Source organism: Falco naumanni, chromosome 15 (assembly GCF_017639655.2).
Source record: "Falco naumanni isolate bFalNau1 chromosome 15, bFalNau1.pat, whole genome shotgun sequence".
Taxonomy (NCBI): Eukaryota; Metazoa; Chordata; class Aves; order Falconiformes; family Falconidae; genus Falco; species Falco naumanni.
The window spans coordinates 5,889,696-5,906,111 of record NC_054068.1 but is presented as its reverse complement, the minus strand read 5'-3'; the positions used below and the strand labels follow the sequence as shown (position 1 = coordinate 5,906,111).

Below are 16,416 nucleotides of genomic sequence, written 5' to 3'. Positions count from 1 at the left end.
TACTGAGTGAGTTTCAAAAGTGTAACTGGATAACTCTGGCAATATTCATTATCTTGCTAAGAAATTCCAGTGTCCAGCCGCATATGGAACATTACAATGCACATAATGACTGTCTTGTTTACCTACAACGTCACTCTGTTACCACGATTCCAACTTCCTCATTACATTGTAAACTCTTTGGCATTTGGGGGGATACTGAAAACCCATTGATTCTTATGGATGTAACAGTTTTGTTACAATCTTGATTGTTTTATCTGGATCGAGTGTAGTTTTACCTCAAGGTACATGTTATAACTGCTTGGAAGGGCTACTAAAAATATACTCTGTATCACACTTGAAGGCCTAAGCATTTGCGGTGAAGACTTTTCCACCACCAAAGACACTGAACTGAACATGCTTCCCTTTATTGTTCCAGGTTTAGTGTTCATGCCTATCCAAAGATTAAAATGACCTAAGTTTTTGTAACGCTTTCTGAATGACAAATACAGTGCTCTACTTTGGGCTGGTCTTTGATTCAAAATGAAAACCCAGCAATAAAGTCATTGTTTAGTAATTGTTTCTGAAAGCTAAAATATTTGGAGAGAGACAGTTCAGATAATGGCAAAATTTAAATGTGGTCTAATATTGAAAGAAATTGGCTAATTATTTTTTTTAAATCAATGGAGTAATTGTGATGGCCAGCTATGTTGTAAATAGCATTTCTTTGTCCATTCATTTGACTTTTAGCAGTATTACAGTTTCTTGGCTCTGTACATTTACATCAGGGCAATTCCTTTTTGTTGTTCCTCCTTTCCCATATATTTTTCAGACAATTTCTGCAGAACATTTTATGACACTGGCAAAAAAAAAGTATTAATTAAATAGTTAACTGTTCCTTGAGTTTAAACTATTAGAATATAATACATTAAACAATTTAAAGTGACATATTTGCAATGTAGGGGCAATTAGTAGTGAGGTATGTGAATGCTGGCTTGCTTTACAGTCATGCGAGTAAGAATATTCCATTTTTGACAAAAGGCAAATCATCCTTTTGGCGTGTTGAATAACAATGTCACACTCATTGTTATTATCAAAACTTTAGGCTGGTAATATTGCAAAGCTGAAGGGAAATACACTTCAATTGGTTTTCTTCTATTACATAGCGAAAATGTAGATTCCAATACTATTTCAATACTATCTCATTATGAGTCATAATATAAAATATTGTTGCAAATCTATTGGGTCTCTCAAAACTTTCACAATGTTTTGGATTTCACAATGTGTAGGAAAAAATTATTCTTGTTGCGGCTTACTAAAGAAGGTGAAATAGGTTGACTCCTGCAAAATTATACCAGTAGCATCATGATCAGTAATCTACAACAAAACACTAAACCAAAAACAACGTGAACACATCTGTCAGAAAGACACTTTTCTTTGAAAATACTGGTTGCCCCACTTGGGCTGTGCTAGATTTCTCACAGACCAGACAAAAAACTCACAGCCCATTCCTTCAGAGGGGCAAAACAGGAACAATGAGGATACTTTCTTCCATAAGGCACTTCATTTATTTAGATTTTGTGGGGTTTATGTGATATCATCTTACAACAGTGTAATCATTAACATGTGCTCTGCACCCAGTGGATTAAGAAGGGATACAAGGGACTACACACCATGAAGTCTGAGTTCCATTGGATGCAAATCAGTAGCACCTACAAAAAGACACAGAATTAGAAGATATCTGTGAAAATGTCTTGGTTTTGAGAAGGGTTAACATGAATTTTCAGAGGAAAGGCACATCTCACAGAACTGTTAGTCACTATCTGGATAAGAATGGCTCTGCCTGGTGTAAATGGATTTTCAAAAAACCTTCATGTATGATCCCACAGGAGCAGCTGCTAATGAAACAAAGCAGTGGTCCAGAAGGTCGGGTCATCTCTTAGACTGCCTGGTTCACAGCAAGGAAGCAACGAAGGGTGGCTATGATAGAATTTCCAAACATCAGTACTGGGACCTGTGTTGTCATCAATTATTGGAAAATAATCACATTTATTGCTGCTAAGTTATAGATGATTATTAGCATTGTCAAGAGAAAGGTTGACAGTGAAGACCTGGATGACAGCAGCTGAAATTCAGTGTTTATAAATGCAAGCTAATGATCAAAGGAAAAAGAATCCTGATTATGCATGCATAACAATGAGCCCTGAAGAAGCCATTACTATTCAGGAGAGATCTTGGAATCTTTATGGAAAGTTTTTGGGTGTGTCCACATTAGTATTTTATTTTGGATCAGTTGTGTGCTTTTGAAGTGAATCTCCCTGTGATCCCCATTTACCGCAGCTCTGTTGGCATCACAGAACTGTCTTGGACACCAGTGACCACACTCCCTTCAGATGAAACTAGACAAGAAGATGTGTTGCAGCTCCTAAAGGGTGTCTGGTCCATGGGACCAGATTACTGCTTATCAGAGGTAAACCTCAGGCAAACAGAATTTGTTGTGTTATTAAAAAAGCAATTGAGAATGAAACGGAAGATGATGATCATCATCATGTTGCTGGGGAATACTGTTGTGCTTCCACATCTGCAGTACTGCACCTATTTCAAGAAGAACACCGAGGTAGAAGTAATGCAGAGAAGGGCCAACAGGGTGTTGCACAGTATGGAATGGCTGTCAGTGAAGAGACACCTCATAATAATTTTCTGGCTGGCCGAAGAACTGATCAAGGAAGATATGAATGGTATGGAAAAGACAAATGGGGGATGATTAGTTAATTCTGCGCTGAATGCTATTTCTCATTGCGCAAGAAAAGGCATGCTGCAAATGAAATGATTAGGCAAATGAAGTACTTCTTCACAGTATTTAAATCTTGGAACTCACTGCCATGGGATGTTGTGGAAGTCAGAACTGTAAATGGTTTCAAAGAATGGTAAAACAGCTTCTTGAAGGACAGATCTCTTTATACCTTTCTGCACAGAAAAAAATCTTTAAACTGTTAATCACCAGAACCTAGGGGTATAGAGCAAGGGCAGCCCTTACTCTACAGATGCTGTTTACTAAGCACCCAGTACTAATTTCTACTAGAATATACAACATAGTGAGCTAAATGGACCTTTAGTCTGACCTCATATGGCAGTTCTTAGTTTTGTACTTACTACAGTCATTAAACAAACATAGGTATTGACTAAGATGTTGATACGGTCTGCAGGGATCACAAACATACTTGCCTTACAAGTTGTATTCTGGTATTCTAATTCCTAATCACTGTCAATTAGTATCCTTGCAAAGTAAAGGACAAATCAGAATAGTGGGTTCAGATTCCAACACACAAAAAGTCAGTTTCTGTTTCAGAGACCTCACAATCTAGACTTCTAACAAGATGCAACAGGTGGTAGAAGCAAACAAAAAAGCAGAAGAAGGAAGAAGGTGATGAAGTAACATTGGATCAAACATGCATAATAAAAATGAAGTTTTGGCTCATTGCTGTAGCCCTGGCTAGTAACTGGGGTAAAAGGGATGAAGGTAAACTAGAAAACATTTGAGTAAATATATGGAATGAGGCAAATGATTAAGTCAGTAATATTAGAAAGTTATATTAATGTAATAAAATGTTTCTCATGAACAAACCCAGCTTTCTCCTACTTCTATGAGAAAAGCATTTCAGCATCTAAAAGGGTTTATCCACAGCCTTTCTATATTTACATTTTTTTATGGTCTTCATAGGCTTCCTTAACGCTGTACAGGGTTGTTAATACACATTTATCAATCTTGAAAGGCCTTTCCTGAATATACATTAAAAAGCCACTAACTTTTAACAAACACATCAAGTTGCCATCATGTTGGAGTTTTTTCCAGAAATCATGTTTACTAAACAGTCTAATTTCTAACTAACTAGCTCAACTTGTCAATTTCTTTCACACATACAAAATTTACTTTTTTTTACATCACCTTGAAGTCACTGCAATGAGTAGTGCTACTGTAAACTGTTCTCAGATGTCAGGCGAACTACAAAGGAGAGGGCTTTGCTAACGTATCTTATTAGTCGTAGTAATAGAAGAGATACTACAGAACAGTTTTTTTAAAAAAAGACTTTTTTTAAAGGTTTTTTGAAAGACAAAAACTTGTTTGTCTATGCTAATGGATGTTCCTTTAAATGTTATGCAGTTGAAATTTGCTCTAATAGTATTTTTGAAACCACTAAATCATTTCCCTTTTTGGAGAAGGGACTGTTTTGCAAAATATAAAAGCACATTATCACATTAATACACCTGATGAGTTTGTCTTTCATAAATCTTTTTGTGATAGGTTTCAGGTGTTTTAGCACAGGAAATCTGACAGGAAAGGTGCAGGGGAATTGCTGCTAAATATGGTTCACGTGGAAAGAAAATGCACGGTAGTGCTTGCTAGGCTCCTAAATGGAGCCTGAGACTTAGACTGCAGAGATGTTGATCACAAAGTTTTCTGGTCATTAATGTAAGGGAGGAATAGTGGACTCCAGTGCAAATGTGAGCGCATGAATTTAGGATGACAGAGCATGAGAAGACCTTCGTGGATGAGAATTGATTGAACTTGCCTCTACCTAAGCAGAGGAAGTTGCAACCTTTTAGGTTTAGCAATGGTACAATGTAACAGTATAGCTTCAAATTAAATCAGAGTGTGATTAAGTATCAAAATCCATACAAGGAGGATGATGGAAACTTTCTGGATCTCAAAATATGCACTAGGAATTATAGGGAAAACTGCATTTATGTACTAAAATGCCTTCACGTGACTCAAGGGGAAAGAGCCTAGAAGTTCTTGAAGGGGTAAAGAGTGGCTGATGATGAGCAATTAAAACTTGGTGATTCGACTGCAGTAACTGGAAGCAAGACTGTAATAGGGTCCGGGTGCACAAACTCAAGTTTGTCACAATCCAAAAATATGAAAAGTTGAAAAGCAGCTTCCACTCCTGTGTAATTAAACATTGCCACTGGTTCATCATTTTCATCTGTGCTGAAAAGTCAGAACTGATGTACTGTAACAGTCAAAAAAGGAGATGGTAAGAAGTGATGAGGCATCAGACAACAGATTAAAGGGGGAGTGCCAAGGTGGCCTTGTCATCTCTCCCTTCTGACTGAGGCCTATGCAAGGAGTATGTTGTACAGCATTTATTAAGTGGATCAAGATAACAAAAATTCCAAGCTCCAAGGAAGACAGGCTCCTTTTTTTTTTTTTTTTTTCATTGTACTTGTCACAAGCTTTGGATTATTATTTTCATCCATCTCTCATTATACTGATAGAACACTGAAGAACAGCATGGCTCAGCACGTGGACTGCCTGATGTAGCTCATAATCTCGTATGAACTGTTCTTGCTGCCTCAGAAAGTTTCAAGGACTAGCTAAAAGAATTGGTGGAAGACTGCTGCTTCTTCCAATTGAATAGCATGTCCCCTAGCTTGGTCATGAGCGCCACAAAAGATGCCGCATCTTTTTCCTGGATTGTTTGACCATCCTACACATTGGCTTTCTGACATGACATTACTTACAGTATTTCTAGTGAGTGCCGGTGATACCACATTTCTCGCCCTTAGAAGTAGTATCAAGTATTGCAGTGTGTGCATGGTTACCGCTTATTGACAAGCTACAGTGGGCAGTGATTTGAATTGTTCTGCAGCTGTGCTGCTGTTATTTTTTGTGCTTCATCCGCTCATATCAAATACCACTGACAACCTGCCCTGTTCAGAAGAGAAAGGCAAGTCTCCTTTTAATGTGAACTGGATCTTCTATTTGTACCATGACAGATGCAGTTTTCCTCTGCAGCTATTAACTGCTGCTCTTGTAGCCTATTTAGTATAAAGGGAAAAAAAGTCTTGCTTACTGGTCAATTAAGATGTGTAAACTACTCTTTTATTTAGGAGATGTAATCTGCATTACTGTTACATCTTAGAGTATCTGCCCTTTGATTTTATATGGTCTGTTTCAAGATATGTGTCCAAAGTACAGTTGACAAACCAAGGACAGCATTCTATAATGCTGCTTAACCTGCAAGCCACAAGGCAGAATTCCTTAGGTAACTGAAATAATTTCTGTCTTAACATAATGCTTTCTGTAAAATTTTTAGATTCCTTTATTAATTCTAGGGTTTTGTGCAGCTCAGAACAGCTCTAGCAGAACTGTCCCTAAACATCTTTCTTTCTTTGTGTCCAGCTGCTATTGCTCCTATTACCACCAAAAGGCAGCCATTCTAAGATCACAAGCATCTCCAGTAATCAAAAGTTGCAGTCCAGTGGCAGTTGGTCTTTCAAAGTGCAGGGTTACATGCCGAGGATGTTGTTTAAAACTGAGAATCACAAAGGTATGTTTTGGATGTGTATTTTAATGCATACACTTTTACAGGCATCGAAGGGATATCTGGGGATTGCCTACAGATATTTAGTATTTGATATATCACTTATTCAAGATTTGGAAAGTACTTGAGTAGTAAGCCTCAGGGTTAGCAGAGGAACTGCGTGATAAGCCTTAGATCTCACAGAAGAACTGATAGAAAGACCTACCTTTTCACTCTCCCTCTGATTATACAGCAGTATAATAGGGCTTTGCAGCGACAAACGCAGTGTAACTGGGGGAGACAGAGGCTAAACCAAGGATGGTTTACAGTCACTTCTCTGGGTGTGTTTTTTTTTTCTTTTTAAGTGACTAGTCTTCAGCTCCGTTTCTGAGAAGGTTACTTGAACCTCTGACTCAAACAGAGACATCTCTGAATGGGGTAAACCAGTAGCACTTCTGGGACAGAAACTGCAGACTGTTAGGAGCATGTTCCCCTTTGCAAACATGGTGGCAGCTGCTTTCGATCTGTGGTTTCTTGCTGCTATTGTGTGAGGGAATCACACTCTCTGAGTTTCAAGAGCCACAACAGAGAGTAAGTAAAGCTGTGGCTCATTTAGGACTGGGTGTTATTTTAATGAGCTTAATAAATCCTATATAGGACTGAGAGTTTCTTTAGAGTTGCCAGTCCTGCAAAGCGGCACTCTCAGGCTGACCTTGAAGTCATATACACTATAGAGCTCTCAAAAGCTGCACCAGTTCTATGCTGCACCAATTTCAGTAACATCAGCATCCCTAGTGCAAGTAGCTCACCTGCTTTAGCAGCCTTTTTTGGCATCAAGTTGATCTGACTTCTCTGAACAGAGTTTAAATGACATGGTGCTGCAAATGGCTCCCACTGGCCTGGGTCACCATGTTTGCGGCTGTGCACAGAAGTCTGGGAGGTCCATACTCATATAGAAAAAAATGGATTTGCTTGGTGAAATAAGAACTCATGGAAGCTAAGGAGTTGGCATTTTTGTCAACCAGACTCATCACATGATTAAAGCTGAAACATTCATGAATGTTAATATTTTTCTTGTAAACCACGAATGGCAAAGATTCGTTTCATGTGCAGAAGGGACACTGACCTTCAAAGGGCAAAATTCATTGCAGCACCATTTATCTCATTTCTAGCAAAGCAGGGTGGAAGGAGATCTCCCAAGTTATTAATTCTACAGTCGTGGCTATCAACTCCTCATCAGCCACGTCATATAATCACTGTCATCAAAAGAAATGGATGTCTGTAACGGATTCAGTCTGACAATAAGCAGTGTTCTCACCCTGTCCTCCTAAAGTTAAAGGTTGCTTCTGGAAACTATTTCTAACACCTATGTCCCATAGTGGTTAGGACTGAAAATGCACTGGAGGAAAGACTCAGTCAGCCAGCAAACTCTCAGGCCTTCTCTGCAGAAAAAACATTCACCATAGAAACCTAAAAATTACTCAGAGCAATGAACTGGCATAATTTTAAAAATACTATCACACCTATTTTCTGGCTACAGTGCAGTTTTATTAATGGGCATATATTGTAAATTATATATTCTTGGACAGTCTATTTTGGAATCCTTAAACTGTAAAAGTACTTCTATAAAATTATTCCAGTGTGCTTAAGTTCCGAAAGCTGATAAATATGGTAGATATACCAAGAAAATTAAAAGCCCTAGGGCTAAATATTTTTATAAAAGTCATTTTAAAAACAGAACTTCAACTAACCAAGTTGACCTTGCTCGTTACAGTCCTGGAGGTTTGGTTGTGCATAGCTATGATATAGCACTGCTTAAATAATGTATCAGAATCTACCAGTGGTGTAATGCTTTGTGACTTCTGTTAAGACAAAATCTATAGCTTTTGACTCAGATGGTTAGGGTAATGTCTGATGTGCTAGGTTCTGCTTTCACTTGCAGGAACACAGTTTAGGTATATTAAAAATATTAATGCTATCCTACTATTCAGTAAAACTATCTTTCCCTTCCTTTTTTATGAAGCCTTTTGAAAAGGTTTTCAGATATTTAAAACCGAAGGATACCTGAGGGTCTGGCCCTTAAGTGAAAATATTCACAACTTGCCGGAATGCTCATAGTGCAGAAGGCTGTGGCTCTTTCAGGAAAATGAAGGCATCCTAGAACATGACAGGGTTGCTGTACCTTTCCTTATGATAGATCTATGCTGCTTATTTTTGTGTGTGTGTAGCTCAAGAAAGTAGTAAATCTCCCATGCGACATACAGATAAGGCAGTCACTTTACCAGCAGGGACACAGAATGTAAGCAGTATGTACAGTGATTTCAAGATCATTCCTAATCCCAAACTGCTTGTTCCACTCGAAGGCGCTAAGGCACTTCTGTGTGCTCAGCCCTGCTCCATGCTCTTCCCATCCCACCCCCTCGTGCTGCTAGTGGAATTTGCGGGATGTTGCTGGCTTTGTCTTTGGAAAGTCCTTTGGCAGCCCTGCAGCCCTACCGCCCATCTCCGGCTCTCTGGTACCCGGCTGCCTGGAGAGTAAGACAGGTTGTCCACAGCTGAGTCCACGGAAAGCTTTGCTTCAAAATTAACCACAATATGTACAACTTTCATGTAGGCTACAAAAGTATTACAAGGACAGGGAAGCGTAGCTTATGTACTTAAATCAGTGAATGAAAATCTCACTCCTACTCAGCTGCCCTGGACCACTGAGCTCATGTACCACTAATGCAAACTGCTGACTGAATTTACCCCACGGAGTTCCCTGATCTCTGAAATGCAGAACTGCGTTATTTTAGTAGGAATTGATTCACTAGTCATGAATTTCATTTGAGAAAATCATGTAATTTTGGGTTCACTGTCTGCTCTAAAGTGACAGCAGTTCTTTTACATACCCCAACGGTCTCAACAAATTATTTAGTAAGTTTGAGGTTGAGAAGAAAATACTGTTACTTCTTCATTTCCCACAAGGCAGTTTATGCTGAATCACTTGTGCCTAGTGAATGGTTTCTCAGGTCAGCAAAGTTAACTCCTTTCTTGGTTTTGGGCACATGCATCCAAAAGATACCGATCCTTTGGACAGAAAGACTTGAATGTACTTTATTATGGTAAAAACATATACAAACCAGTAAACTCAAAGTATTTAAACTCTTCCTTTACATTTGGTTAGCGCTTTATATGTCTGCTTTCAGAACATTCCTGAATGTTCTGTTTTAATTTGCTTTATTAGTATTTTTGAATTCATAGCATGTGGTTTAAAAAAATGCAAACGCTGAAAAATTAATTTTTTTAAAGGTAGAATATTATTTTTTTACAGCATGTGTAACTTCCATATATGACTTCTTTTTAAAGTTTTGTACTTGTATAGTATTATTACTCTAAATAAATTCAAATAAATACTTAGCACTTGAATTTTTCACAAACAATAGAGGATGTTGTTGTCCTGTTTCAGAAAGGGCACAGATTTATGCGGATGTAAAGCAGTTTGTAGACAGATGTGGGTAATTATATAGTTGTATGCAGTGATCCAGTATAGCACAAGGAAAGACTGTTCTTTTTGTCCATATGACTGAACACAGGGGTACAGATTTAAGACAATAAGTAGTAAACTTTTTGCATAGCAGGAATAAAACTGAGGCACAGAACTGAACACTGCACAACTTCCTTACATCTAGTTTTTCGTTCTGCTCTAGTCAAAATTGTGCCACCTTTAAGAGATGCATTATTTTTCTAAGCAATAAACCAAAGAAAATAAGTGACTTATATTCATCTGGTGAATGCGGTTGTTATAGTTCTGCACTTCATAAAAATGTTCTCCCTGAAAATGATATGAAAAAACGTGAATTCAAGCTTTAAACACAAGTGATGAACTCTAACACTTAGGATGAAGTTTTAGAATATGGCTTCTGTAGCAGCTACAAATTTTAGACAGAGCCATCACATTAGCACCCAAATTTTACAAAACTTAAATATGGAGACCATCTGTTCAGTTAGCTGCAATCCTCTTAGCTAATTTCATTTTCCAAACCTTAAATCCTGCAAACAGATATAAAAGGCACCAGTGGCTGGAAGTTTACCCTTCATAAAGTAGAAACGAGATGCACTTTTTAACATTAAGGTTATAGCACAGGGCTATTTATAGCACTGAGAAAGACTCACTAACAGCAATGGTGCACTTTCTGTGAATCACTTCAAATTAAGATGCGATGATCTTCTAATAGGTGTGGTTTAACTAAATTGGAATTTGGGGCCTGGTGTGGAACTGCTGAATGAGAAACATGCCTGTGTAACCCAAGACATGCTAGATGGATATAATTGTCCATTCTGGCCTTCCAATCTGCGAATCTGAGCCTGTAAGTAATGTCATGAAAGACAAACAAGCCTGGGCCATGATACTGGAAAGGAACATAGGTTCCTTATAAATGGAAGTGGCGCTGGTACTTCTTCGGGTGCCATAGTAATAAAACTTACTCTAGATCTGTATTCTAGTTTTATTCTAATTTTTTTTCAAAATGTTATCAAGACACTAAAAAGTTTTAGAGCCACAGAACAATTATTTGTCAAATGGGTGACACTGAAAGAAATTTTGTCGTATCCTATGTCATTCACCCTAGAAGGTCACTTTTAGTTTACTAATTTTGTATTTTTCATTTTTAGACTATACTATGCAATAAACACCTAAAATGCTAGAAAGCTCAAGCTCAAACATGCAGTCTCTTTCACCATTATTATTAGAACATCTGATGAACAGGATCTTACTAGCTTTTTATTTTAAACAGTGGTTAAAAATCTATAGTTTTGAGAAAGGCATGGTGATGAACTGCTCGAGAATGAGTTCTAGTGTGTGAGTGCGTATCACTCATGCAGTAGTACTTTTCAGTACTTTTTACTGTTACAAATAAATTATTTCAGACTCTAATTCTTTAGAATTATAAATTTTCTCGCTGTACATGCAGTGTATTTAGATTATCATTGGATGCCATTCATTGAACAATGCCCACAGTTACTTACCTAACTAGATCTCATGTTCCTGACTTATGGGTCCTGTAACTAGACAGGCATTAGACAGGGGAAAGAACCTAGATCCTAAAATACTAACTCTAGGGTAGAAGAAAGCCTAAAAAATGTCTTTGCTCTCTAAATGTCTACCATAAAAAACCTGAAGCCAAATAGCTTTTTATGTTGAAGAAAAAATGCAATTATGTTCCTTACACAATGCTGAAGTAGCTTATTTATTAACTTGGACAGGGCTCTCCATTGCTAATATCTATAGTATTATGAAGTGTTTAAAAAATAAGAAAGTACATCATCAAACAACTGAAAGTGGAAAATTTCAGACGTTTTCATTATCTTGAATAAAACGTACTCGATATTATATGGCCATCAGAGGAATTTACTAAACACCTCAGAGTGCTCATCTGAGTAAGGAGAATTTCCAACAACAAGTAGGAGATGTACAGGTGGTTCATGTACTTTGTTCTCCCTTACTGTCATCTTCAGAAGACTCTTGCCATTTAGAGAGAAACTGAAGAACGATCCATTCATTTTCCCCCAGTGGCTGTCATCTAACTAGCATATATCCTTGCATGTGTTGTAAAATACTTGATTTCCTTTAGAAGTAATTCACAGGTGTGAACTCGCCTCTTAAAATCTGCACTGTTTGAAATTGCGTGCATTAAAGGAATCAACAAGGCGCAAATTGTAAAGATACTGTAGCATACAGTACTGCATGTGTTGTATTTGCCCTGTACTGCACAGTGCCTATTCTGAATACTGCATGTGGCGTTCAGCAGCGAAGGGCAAGGTCTTTCCCAGAATGACGTTGAATTTCTCTACTGCAAAACTAACATATTTGTCTTTCGGGTGCACTAAGCAGTCATTAGCCCTTACCTGACACACACTCTATACTAGATTTTGGTATTAACATATTCTGACCATTTAATTGTAAGAACAAATAAAACATTATGGCACACTACATATTAAAGGAAAGTGCTCACTGCTCCAAACTCTACCTGTTACACTGTTAAATAATAGTAATGATCATTAGTATCCATTTAGTAGGATAGATTTGCATGGTGCTTTGTAACTATGAAAATAACATTTCAGAGTAGTAATTGGAGAAGTACATACTCTCTAGGGAAATTCTCTGATTATTTAAAGGCAAATTGTCAGGTTTTTTAAATCCTTCTTCCATGACTGCCTGAAGTTTCTTGGTTTTTTAGAATTAAAGTAAAACCTTTAACCATGTGAATATCTTCTTGAAAACTTCAAAGCATCATAACATAAAATAGTTCCTTATTATTATTATTATCTAGAAGGCAAGTTCAGTTGCATTCTAGATACCCTATTAATCCCTAAAAAGTTAATATCCCTAAAAATAGTCCAAAAGGATGAGGTTTATGTTCCTTCATTAGGCTACAGCTGGCAAGCACAATAAAAGTAATATTTATGAGTATTTCTGTTGAAGTAGTAAGACTATAACACTCCTCCATCATGTGTATTACTATTTATTTCTATGTTATTTTTTTCTATGTATGCCTTTGTACACAGCTGCTCTTTGGGGAAAAAGAAAGGTGGAAGTGTGATCAGGAAATGATTATGTCATTCCAGAGCCACCTAATCCAGGTGGATACTTTTTCCCAGCACAAGGAAATGTGTATTCAGCTTAGGAGTCTCTTACCCCTCCCTAGCATGCTAGGAACCTCTCGGTCTTGTCGGGACATTATACTGCAGAATCTGCTACAGAACTGCTAAATACAAGCAGCAGCTAGCGCAAATACTAAATGCAGATATACAGCACAAGTTAGTCTTGCAGTTTTTTCCTATTTTTATATTGCTCACTTGGCTTCAAAACACATTTGCTTCATCAAAATTTTCATTTTGGAGACTGCTGTACATAAAAATTATTTCAATGCACCTTTCCCATTTTCAACACCAGGTCTGAAATCACTTTACAGACAGGGTGTTCTTTTCAGATAAGGCACATAAAAATGAAGAGAACAGCTGAGGTGGTGAGGACTAGAAACAGAAACTCAGACTTTGAAGCCCCATCTAAGCATCCTGTCCTGTGGACCATTCTGTTACTCTTTTAGCACAAACCTCCAGGATAGGTACAAGAACTACAAGTACATTTTTATTAGCATGTTTCCTCTTATCTTTGTGGTAAATGTATGCTGAGTTAGCCCTCTTATCCCTGTCTTTAATTCCTTCATATTGGATGAAGAACAACTCTATAGCTGCTATCATGGAGCATACACCCACTGGTTCGTACCAGTTCATATAATGGTTCATACCCCAACTTGGCACATTCCTTGCTCTGCTTATACCATAAATACTGAACGTTCATAGAAGCACTGAAAATACGCTGAATAATCACTTCACAATGTATCTCATATCAAAAAACATCCATTTGATGACTAAGACAATCTTTTTAACCTTGTGATTGGCTGACCTTGGTCATCCAACCCCTCTCTCCATTGTACATCTCAGAGAGTAGATTGCTCTTGCCCTATGACCTGAAAGTCAAGAAAACCTGACGGTATCGGGTCAAGGAAAGAAGGAAATTCAGTACTGCTTGTGGGAAGCTCCCTTCCACCTGCCTGGCAAATCTAAGCTCAGCTTAATTCAGTCAGTTCATACACCCACTTCCACAGATTGCATAGCGCTCGGTTTTCCAAATGGAGCTGCTTTTGCAAGTGGGAAAGAATTAATAAAGATTTTTTAGTAAATATTTTAGGCACAAGTTATGCATCGTAGAATCATAGAATAATGGTGGTTGGAAGGGACTTTTGGAGATCACCTGATCCAACCCCTGGCTTAAAGCAGCACCAACTTAATTAGGTTAGTCAGGGTTTTCTTAAGTAAGGTTCTGAGTGTCTCCAAGGGTAGATATTCCACAGCCTCTCTGGACACTTGTTCCAGCATTTGACTACATGTGTAGTTTGTGCTAGGGATGATAGTGAGGACATCAGAAGATTATTATGGATTCCTTAGAACCAGAAGAGTAATTAGGTGAGAGATTGATAAAGGTCTCTATCAACTTATTAGCTATTTGTTAAAACTCTGTTTGTAATTTCACAACCATTTGCCAGTGGGATCTTAGTATTAAATGTGACTCAGAGGTTTCTTATCGTAAAGTGTGAATTTAAGGTTCCATTCGTAAAGTATCTGGAAAGCAGCATGGGTGCTGGAGCACCAATGTGTGTTGGTCTCTGCACTAACCCTCAATTAATAACAAGCAGACAGCTGCAGCCTTCCACAGCTTCAGTTTGTGACTGGCATAGTGCCATGGAAGGTACACTACCCTAGTCCCAGTAAGACAAATGTAGGGAATAAATCTCAGAAATCCTACATTTATTAAAATATAGTGCCTCATCCTACAGAGGCACATGGATCAAAGCCCTCTGCCACATCACTGCTGTAAATGCATCCAGGAGCAGCTGAGGTATTAACACAACCGCCAAGTTAGGAATCTGACTAACAAATACATGGAAAATTTCCTCAGTAATATATTCACTACTTACATATTCAATACTGCTTCGAGTACAGACATTTCTAAATGGTTCCTCAGCTTCATCAGAGTTCCAGTCTCGGTCTGATGCTTGATGCATCTGCATCACCTATCCAACAGAAAGAGAAGATAGCCATCAGCATGGAGATGCGGCACATGCTTCCACGGTAACCCTTGGAGTGATCTGGCAGGCATTTTTAGCAGGATGGCAAGATCCGTACCTGTCCACCAGAGAAACCCCAGTGTGTTCCTTGGGACCCCCCTGAAAGGAGTAATGGATTCCAGTCGATAGCAACCCCTACAACTGGAAGTACCGCCAACACTTGGCTGAAAGCCTATCATCAGGAATAAGAGCGATCTAAAAGAACTATGGATTCAACATTTAACACTTCCTTAGCTTGTGTGCATTACCAAGCTGAAACAGGACTTACTGAGGTCAAGGAATGGTGACCATCTGTTGCCAAAGTCAGCTTTTTCAAGAGGACTTAGAGCCTGAGGACAGCAGAAGGGCAACCTGTGGTTGTCCCCTTCGCCGCATGCTGTTCTGCTAGCAGCTCCCAGGGGACTCTGCCATTGCCAGAGGAGTTTCATGGTAGCGTGCGGCTGGAGCCTGCCAGCAGTGTGGTGTAGTCAGTCTGACTCACTGCAGCCATTTATACAAGCACAAATGTGTTAGTGCCTTTCATCCACACTGTAAGCAAACATCCTCCTCACACACAGTCCATCTAATTGCTGCAAAACACAGTCTTATGTTAAATCAATGAATATGCTTTTATGCCTTTGCATCTACGGTTTAGAGCACTGTCCCCACTTTTTAAATGCAGATTTCTAACTGGCTGCAGCTCTCAGATACCTGATTTGAAATGCATCCGCCTAATGAAGGCTTACAGCTTGCTTAACTGCCTTTACTACTGTCTTTAAGAGAGTTTGTTCCTTCCAGGCACCAGTAGTAAATCGGTTTTATACTGGACAGAATTGGGATCTCAAACACAAATCTGCAGTGGAAACCAATGCAGTAACTGAGGCCAGAATCTGGGATACTGACCCTGCTCATCTGAATGCTATTTTTGAGGGGATAATGATGTATTATTCTTCCTTTTGGACAATTATTCCTTCACAGATAATTTTTGAAATTTCATGTGCCATTTTTCTGTGATGTTGCACTGGTATCCTGGATACTTCCTTATAAAATTCTGTGCTCCTATCATGCCATTATAGTTGCCTAAAGCATGTTTCTTTATTCTTTTTTTCTGCTCTACCTTTCTTTTTGGCTCGTTCCCATATTCTGCCATCACATTAGCTTCATTTGTGTAACCAAGAAAATGAAGAATTCTACTGAATTCTGAAAGAAACCTTTGTGTTTCATGACTTCTCTTATTATCCCACTACTTTACAAACTGCTACTTCAGCTTTTCACTTAAAGGATCACCCCTCAACCTTCTATATTGTAAAAAGTTACCTATTTTTAGCCCTTTCCTTCTAAAACCTATCCCTGCATGGTATTATTCACAAATTTGACTGTTACTACCTTTGCTATATGGATGCTCCAAACCAATTGCCTCCTATTCTAGTTTGGATAGAAAGCATGAAATGGATATAGGATTTATCCTTCTGACATTTCCTTATCCC

General features: G+C 38.3%; 1 protein-coding gene and 1 long non-coding RNA gene across 3 annotated transcripts in view; one reads left to right on the top strand and one right to left on the bottom strand.

The window, feature by feature from the left end:
- The window catches only part of CDYL2 (chromodomain Y like 2), a 61,054-nt gene that overhangs the window by 5,836 nt on the left and 38,802 nt on the right, over positions 1-16,416 (top strand). The gene's annotated exons all lie outside the window — the stretch shown is intronic.
- Positions 1,234-16,416, bottom strand: part of LOC121097840 — a 72,577-nt gene continuing 57,394 nt past the window's right edge. For both annotated transcript variants that reach the window (XR_005831100.1, XR_005831099.1), the window contains exons 3-4: positions 14,801-14,896; positions 1,234-1,688 (exon numbers count right to left, since the gene is read on the bottom strand). This is a non-coding gene — a long non-coding RNA (uncharacterized LOC121097840). The remainder of the gene's footprint in view (positions 1,689-14,800; positions 14,897-16,416) is intronic.